General features: G+C 37.5%; 1 long non-coding RNA gene across 1 annotated transcript; it reads left to right on the top strand.

Annotated features, from left to right (window-relative positions):
* The first annotated feature begins 221 nt into the window (after positions 1–221).
* On the top strand, positions 222–4,570 carry LOC141088690 (uncharacterized). Its single transcript, XR_012232023.1, has 3 exons — positions 222–427; positions 2,422–2,496; positions 4,353–4,570. It is a non-coding gene; the product is annotated as an uncharacterized lncRNA (long non-coding RNA).
* The last annotated feature ends 4,012 nt before the right edge of the window (positions 4,571–8,582 follow it).

Raw genomic sequence — 8,582 nt, 5'->3', positions numbered from 1 at the left:
AAAGGAATAAAAAATTTTTTAATCTAATTACTGATCTGGATGCTGGAATTTTTTTCCATTTTAACTTTTGAAAATATGTATGACCATGTAATTAGAAAATTCCATGTGATATGTAATAAAGTTTACTACAATCAGATGTATATTTAAATACCTTGTAAATGATACTGTGACCATCCATATGAGGAATGCATCCTGATTCCAGCTATACTATATAAACAGACAAGTCTTAAATCCCACATCACTGGGTAAAAAACTTACACTGTTTATCGTCTGCAAACCAAGAATATTCAATCGTACCATTTACCAATCATGTCTGGAATCAATGGAGGGCCATGTGGTCAGAAGGTCCAGTGCCAGGATCCTTGCAAGAATCCATGCATAGACCCTTGCCAAAAAAAGCCAATCTGTGTTAATCCATGCCAAGACCGTAAGTTGTTACTATAAAAGCTTTAAAAAATGTCAAAAATCTATTTTATATTTTTTTATTTGAATGTAATATACGTAAAATATAGAGTAAATCCATTGAGTTACTGATATTTTACTGATTTTACATATTTTCTGTTTGCTTCTCGTACCTGCAAGAGAGTCCAAAGCTGCAATCACAGATTCTTAATTTTAAAGAATTTCAAGCTCCATTCATGTCTGTAGAGTACTTGCACTCGTTATATGCTTTATTTCAAACAACAAAAAAAAGATATAGCATTCTGATGTTGAAATGACCAAATAAACTAACAAAATATAGCTTAAATTTTAGAGTTATGCCTAATGACTTGCTTGTTGACCATCCCTGACTATTCTTCTATTTGATATTTCTAATATATCTTTTATGTACATTGTATTTGCAATAACACATGAACTTTTACTCCAAAACATGGGATTAAGTTCAAGATTGCCATAACCAGCATTTCCGCAATCACAATATAAAACAAAAGAAATGTCTCCTCCATCATCGAGCTGCAGTATGAACATTAGCAGGTTTTTCACCTCTACATTACATTCCAGGATGTCACATTTTCAAGTGTCTGCAGGTTCAGACTTCTCAGCAGCAGGTCTCTGTCTGACCTAGTCTACATTTGGAGCATTACAGCACTTTTTTATGCCTTGACGATGACTTCAGCAAATTCACCTGATCCATATGAATGAAGGCTTAATGCAAAAACCCAAATTGGTGTGAATAGCAATGGTTGATCCAATCTTCCTATAAATTCCTTAAAGGGACCCTGTCAGCATGGAATGACTTTTGAAGCTATGTACAGGAACTTGATGCTCCATGACTGGGTCAATCCTTTGTATGCCCCTTCCCATCTGCTTGGTTTCTAGAGGGGGGTGGAGATTGAGGGAAGACAAGCAGGTGAGAAGGTGTATTTAAATGATTGACCACCATGAAGCACCAAGTGGAGGGACTTAGACTGAACAGTCATTCGGACAGAGTCAATTTAAAGAGAATAATTCAGTTTTACAAATCAGTGCAATTTTCTAGCATCATGAATTAGAACAGGAGCAGTTGAACAGATTGGTATATGTATTTGAAGGAAAAAAGTTGCATTCTATGCAATGAAATCCCTTCTCTTTCTGCGCACTCGGATGTGGTAGGTGGCTTTAATCAATGATTGGCAGTTACCTCTGCATGCACATTGATACAGGGAGAGCTATCAATCACTGATAGCGTGGGCGTCCAGGTCTTTTTGCATTGATGAGTTTCATCAGTGCTTTCTTTCTTTCTCAGGATGTACCAAACTGTAGATTTTGCCACTCCTAATGGTGTAGCAATTTCTCGGATGAGCTTGTTCTGTTTTTGCAGCTTAAGGATGGCTTGTTTCACCTGCATGGAGAGTTCCTTTGACTGCATGTTTCCTTCACAGCAAAACCTTCCAAATGCAAGCACCACACCTCAAATCAACTCCAGGCCTTTTATCTGCTTAATTGAGAATTACATAACGTAGGGATTGCCCACACCTATCCATGAAATAGCCTTGCAATTGTCCAATTACTTTTGGTTCCTTTAAAACAGGGTGGCACATGTTAAGGAGCTGAAACTCCTAAATCCTTCATCCAATTTTAATGTGGATACCCTAAAATGAAAGCTGAAAGTCTGAACTTCAACTGCATCTGAATTGTTTTGTTTAAAATTCATTGTGGTAATGTCTAGAACCAAAATTAGAAAAATGTTGTCTCTGTCCAAATATATATGGACCTAACTATACAAGCCTCAATGTAAATCACTGAGTACGCATAGTTTTCCTGGAATTTTTTCATCTTGCCTTCCCTCTAGTAGGAAATCCATGTTTTGGTACAAATTGATATATTACATTTTGTGTATTAAATCATCACAGGTAATATACAGCATAAACATTTAATACCAAAATTGTACACATCATACACCAGAAAATATGAATCTAATCTCAGTCTATTTGTTTTCAGCATGTAAACCTGCACAACAGAATCAAGGCTCTCACCATCATCATCATGGTCACAACTACCGTCCTCACAAACAAGGTAATCATGCATTAAAGCACCAAAACTAAAATATGTACATAGAAAAATATTATAGGTAACCTCTTCCCAATATATCATGTACGGCTTTAACATACTGCATATCGGGTCACTGGCTTTGATGCGGGCTCTGCGTGCGGTCTGCTGAAGACCGTGCCTGACATTACGGTATTCCTGAGAAAGTCAATTTGTAGCTTTATAGGAAACCATGATTTTCACTATACATAGCAGCATAGCAGTGCTGAAGCACAAGAGATCAGACAATAGCATGTTTAAGTTCCCTAAGAGGACAAAAACAGTAAAAGTAAAAAACTATGTTTTTAAAGATATTAAAAAATATAAAAGTTCAAATCACCCCCTATTTTACCTATTAAAAATAAAGCAATTAAGAAAATTAAAAACATACATATTTGTTATTGCTGTGTTTGAAATAATGACTAATGTATCAAAATGTAAAAAAAAATTGATCGCTAAACGGCATGAAATAAAATCACCACAACACTGCAATAAAATACAATAGAGGCGATCAAAACATCGCATCTACCCAAAATTATCAGTAAAATATTGTTTTATAAATGTCTAAAAAAAATTTTAGTACTTAAATAAAAAAACTATACATATTTAGTATCTGCGTAATCGTACTGATCAAGAGAATCAAACTGTGAGGTCAGTTTTACCGTATAGTGACCATGGTAAAAAAAAAACAGATAAACATCTCTGTAATTGGATGTTTTATGTTATTTTGACACATTTTATTTTTTTTTTTAATCTTTCCATTGAATCATATGGTAGAATGAATGGTGTCATTCAAAAGGACAATATGTCCCTCAAAAACAATCCTTCATACAGCTATGTGAACAGAAAATTAAAAAAAAAGCTATGGCAGAAAAGGAAGTAAAAACAAAAACGAAAAAATGGAAATTGTCCAGCAGGAGGATTAATCTTATAGTCAAAGTAATTTAGGCTTTGCATGCTTATAATAATAATGCTAAGGTAGAGCAAAATCATTCTTTCTTGTACTTTAAACAGATAAAATTTTACTGTTTTGCAAACATAGTTGGCATATGGCTGAAAATTAAAAATCATTTCATTCAGTCCTGAGAGACTGTCATGAGCTACATTCAGCATGTCCATACTCACCCAATGAAGTTTAAGTCAGTGCCCCGAATACCGGTGTTATGACACCAAAAGCTTCCCCACAGAAAACAGCTTGAACAACCCTTTATTCAGGAGTTTCCACTTTACCCCATTCGTAATTGTCTAATAAAGCAGTCCCACCAAAATATTTCATCCAGCATCAACACCCCTCTAATAGTATCATCCTATCTCCAACTTACCATATTTGCCCCCTTCCCAGTATATATGAATCTTTATCTGCTCTTCTGTGCAGAGCAACTCATAAAAGTCATTATATTGTGACGCTCCATTCATAGTTGTTTGAAAGACTTTGTGTAAATGCACTAAGTTTGCAGACAGTCATGTGCCACACTTCATGGAACTGCGAGCCACAGGTTAGGGACTCCTGCTCTATATCATGGTGCTTGTAGTTAAAGCATAATTTTCAACAGAGAGGTTCTCTTTAAAACTGATTCAACGCCGTGCTTGATTTCTTTGAACTACTGTACTCAAAAGTCTCAAAAAGCTTCATACATGTGAGCACTTTCCAAATACTCATGTGGCATTTTTCAACTCTTATGAATAGCAATCACAGTTTTGAATGCTATTGTAAGTAGCAACATTAAAAGAGAATATAGATATATACATTCTATAAGCAAACAGGAAAAGCTTCTAAAAGTCATGATCTATGAAAATAATCAGATTATTTCTCATGTTCTAATCTGTGATTTCTTTTCTGGCAGATCCCTGTAACCCCTGCTGCCCAGATCCTTGCCAAGGCCAAGGAATCAACAGCTGTAATAAATAAAGAAAACGTTAAAATGCAATTTGGAATACTTCCGTCTTCCCTACGAAGTCATATATAACCATCCTACTTGATTTATCATTCTTAAATTTTGTCTCCTTACCTCAAATTATAAATTCCTCCTGATACTAAATAAAATAATACTTCATATCAGAATCATTCGCATTGTTGACTACAGCAGATCTAATTGCTGGAGTAACTGGCACAGATTGCTGGTACAGATTACAATATTTTAAAAAATATTCTAGTGAGTGACTGGAAGTGAAAGTTCACACATGCTAATCTTACTTTCTATGCAATTTCATAAGTCACAATATTAAATGCTGTCATCTGTGGGTCCATACCATATGCTACTCACTCCTTTCGGCCTGACGAAGGCACCTATTCAATGCTAAAATGCTTAGCCCTAATAAAGTGACCATATCTCTACATACAGTAATGCACAGTGGTTCCTTGATTTTCTTCTGTACTCAAATGCACTCCTTAAGGATCTGATTTTTTAGTGGGCATAAAGAACCAGTAAGAAAAAAAGTTTTGCCGCTCAAGCATATGGTACATCTGCAATTGAATATAGTTGTTTGAAAAACTGTTTGTCCCCTTCCTGATTTCCTATCCTTTTGCACGGTCTTTATTATTAAGGAAAAAAGAAATCCAAACCTACAAGACCATGTGTCAAAGTGCTCCCTTCCCCTCTTAAAACATAAATTAACTGTGGTATATCACATCTTTGGGAAACTTAGTTCTAATTCTCTAGTCACACCCAAGCTTGATTACTACCATATATGTTCTCAATCTAAAAATCACTTAAGTAGAACTTGCCTGACAAAGTGAAGTATACCAAAGGATCCTCAAAAGCTAAACATTATGCCGTGACCCAAAGAAATTTTGCTGCTTCAGGACCTGGAAGATTTGCTGTAGTAAATGGAACCGTGAATTATGCTGTCTACCAAAAAATCATGAAGGAGAATGTCTGGCCATTGTTCATGACCTCAAGCTGCATTTGGGTTATGCAGTAGGACAATGATCCAAAACACACCACCTCTGAATGGCTTATGAAAAGCAAAATTAAGACTTTGGAGTGGTCTAGTCAAATTCCTGACCTTAATCCAATTGAGATGCTGTGGCATGACCTTAAAAAGTCAATTCATGCTCTGAAACCCTCCAATGTGGCCAAACTACAACAATTCTGCAAAGATACGTAGGCCAAAATTCCTCCAGAGTGTCGTTAAAAACTCATTGCCAGTTATCGCAAACACTTGATGGTAGTTTTTGCTGCTAAGGGTGCTAATCAGTTATTAGGTTTAGGAGGCAACCACTTTTTCACTCAGGGCACTGTAGGTTTAGATTTCTTTTAATCTTAACAATAAAGACCTTCATTTAAAAAACTGCATTTTGTGTTTATTTGTGTTATCTTTGTCTAATATTTCTTTTTTTTAGTTAGCTAAAACATTTAAGAGTGACAAACATGCAAAAGAAAAGGAAATCAGGTTGACATGTTGAAAACAGGAAAAACTGTACCCCAAAATTTGTTGTGAAATTTTTCCTAAGTATGCTGGTACCATATATTAGGGGAAAAACTACTGTTTGGGTGCATGGCAATGTTTGGAAGGAGAGGTGCACCATTTGACCTTTGCAGTGCAAAATTGTCTGGAATCATTAGCAGACACCATGTTGCGTTTGGAAAGCCCCTGATGTGCCTAAATTGTGGAAACCCTAAACAATTGACCCATTTTGAAAACCAGATCCCACAAGGAATGCACCTAGATGTGTGGTGAGCACCTTTAATCCACAGGTGCTTCACAGAAGTTTATAACTTAGAGCCGCGAAGATAAAAAAATCACTCCTTTCCCAGAAAAATGTTCTTTTAACCACAATTTTTTCAGATGTGTGTCACGCCGCTGTGGGTGTCTGGAGCTGCTGCGGTGTCTGGCACTTCTGCGGGTATCCGGTGTTGCTGCAGGTGTCTCCAGTACTGCTGGTGCCAGGTGGTGCTATGGGGGTGTCCGGCGCTGCCAGGGCTCTGCCGAAATTTTGTGAAATGTCAGAGCCCCAGCAGTTTCATTGTTTCCTGTGCGGTGGACTCTGGGAAAATGGCTGCTGGGAGCGGCGCATGTGCAAATGGAGATCTCGGCACCAAGATGTCGAGAGATGAGATTTCAGTGCTGAATTTTCATCTCTCGAGAACATGGTGCCGAGAACTCCATCTGCGCATGTGCTGCCCCCCGGCAGTCATTTTCCCGGAGACCACCACACAGGAAACCATTGAACTGCCTGGGCTCTGGACTTTCACAAAATGTTGGCAGAGCCCTGGCATCATCGGAGACACCTGCAGCAGCACAAGGTAGCACCACCGGACACCCCCGTAGCACTGCCAGGCACCCGCAGCAACGCTGGACACCTCCTCACCCAACCTGCAGCCTGCAGCAATGGTACTGGTAAGGTATATACACATTATGAGACGCATCCCCATTTTACCCCCAAATTTGGGGGAAAATTGCGTCTTTTAATCCAAAATATACAGTATGTTTTTTTGGTCATCGCTACATTGCAATAAAATGCCATAACAGGTGATCAAAAGATTGTATCTACACCAATATGGTATCAATAAAAGTGTCAGATCAGCACACAAAAAATAAGCCCTTACCAAGCCCAAGATTGTGAAAAATGGAGGTGCAACAGGTCTCGGAAAATGGCACCATCTTTTTTTACTTTTTTTTTTTTCGCCAATTATATGAAAAAACCTAGACATGCTTGTTGTCTTTGAACTCATAATAACCTGGATAATCATAATACCATGTCGGTTTTAGCATTTAGTGAACACGGTAAAAAGGAAAGCAAAAAACAACTGTGGAATTGCACTGTTTTTGCAATTTCGCCACACTTTGAATGTTTATCCCGATTTCCTGTGCAAGTTTCTTGTCCTGCAAAAAACAAGCCCTCACATGGCCCTTGTGACTAAAAAATAAAAAAGTTATGTCTCTGGGAAGAAGGGGAGCAAAAAAACAAAACGCTCTGATCGTTAAGGGGTTAAAAACATCTTTTCCAGAATCTAATCATGGTTGGAATTAAATCATGACTGCATCATTCATGAGACAAAAAGGACCAGTGCTAAGATTCTTGCATGATACCACACAAAGACCAAACAGTATTGATCTGTATAGATCCATGAGATGATCATAACAAGTAACAAATAAAAAAGAAGTATGCTAATGGAAAAAGGATCACCTATAAATAACAAAACAGTTATTGAACAGTAAGCCCAAAAAATGGATGTTAAAAACACTTAAAATAGCCTAATGACTATGAGAATCTTTCCACACAAGCCCATAGTAGAGATATTGTCTGCCCTAGCTCATCAAAAATGACACAGGATTCTAATAATGAATGCCTTATTTGCTTCTGGCAGTCAAATTCATGAATAGGAAGTGGAGGGTGTAATTAAATATCTGTCACATCATTCATCTCAAGCTTTTGTAGTCTGTAACAGTGACACCATCAGCTGGAGTTCACCTCATCCACAGCAATAACATTTAATGTTATATAGAGCAGAGTTTTCATTCCAACATTGCACCTGTTTTGGTTCTCCCTCATAGCCCCATAACAAACAGCATGCTAGGGCTAGGGAACAACTTCTTTTAGTTGAGCTATTGTAAAAAATCAGCAACCAGCTTTTGTTCTCAAATGAAAAGAGGCCGAAGGTGCTGTATTTCTATCATTGTGAAGTCAGGGCTTCAGCAGTGGCAGAAACCGACTGGGCCAAGGGAAATCAAATACTGACATGGGAAATAGGCAGGTGTGTGAGTGGTCAAAGAGCTCAGTCCGTTTTATATGCCAAGCCACCTGTCATTCAAATCAGGGATGACAATGATAAAGATGATGACACTGTGTTGTACATAAAGTGGAAGCCAAGGTGGTGAGTAGTGAGGAGTGAATTTTTTCAGAAAACGATCACCAAACATAAATTCAGCACGAATATGGAACATTCAGATTCTTGATCGGAGACACAAACAAAATTTTACAAAATCCGAAAAAATCGTAACATTCGGTAAAAAGTGCAGGAAAATATTTGCGTTGCCACAAAAGTATTTTCAGCACTTTAGTAATGATAATGGTGGTGTATCATGGGGGTTTGCAGAGCTCAGAGGCATGGCATTCTTGTAAACAGTAA

This window comes from Dendrobates tinctorius, unplaced genomic scaffold (assembly GCF_039654945.1).
Source record: "Dendrobates tinctorius isolate UK_male_01 unplaced genomic scaffold, ASM3965494v1 ptg000040l, whole genome shotgun sequence".
Lineage (NCBI taxonomy): Eukaryota > Metazoa > Chordata > Amphibia > Anura > Dendrobatidae > Dendrobates > Dendrobates tinctorius.
The sequence above is the reverse complement of the archived record's forward strand: the minus strand, read 5'-3'. Positions and strand labels throughout refer to the sequence as shown.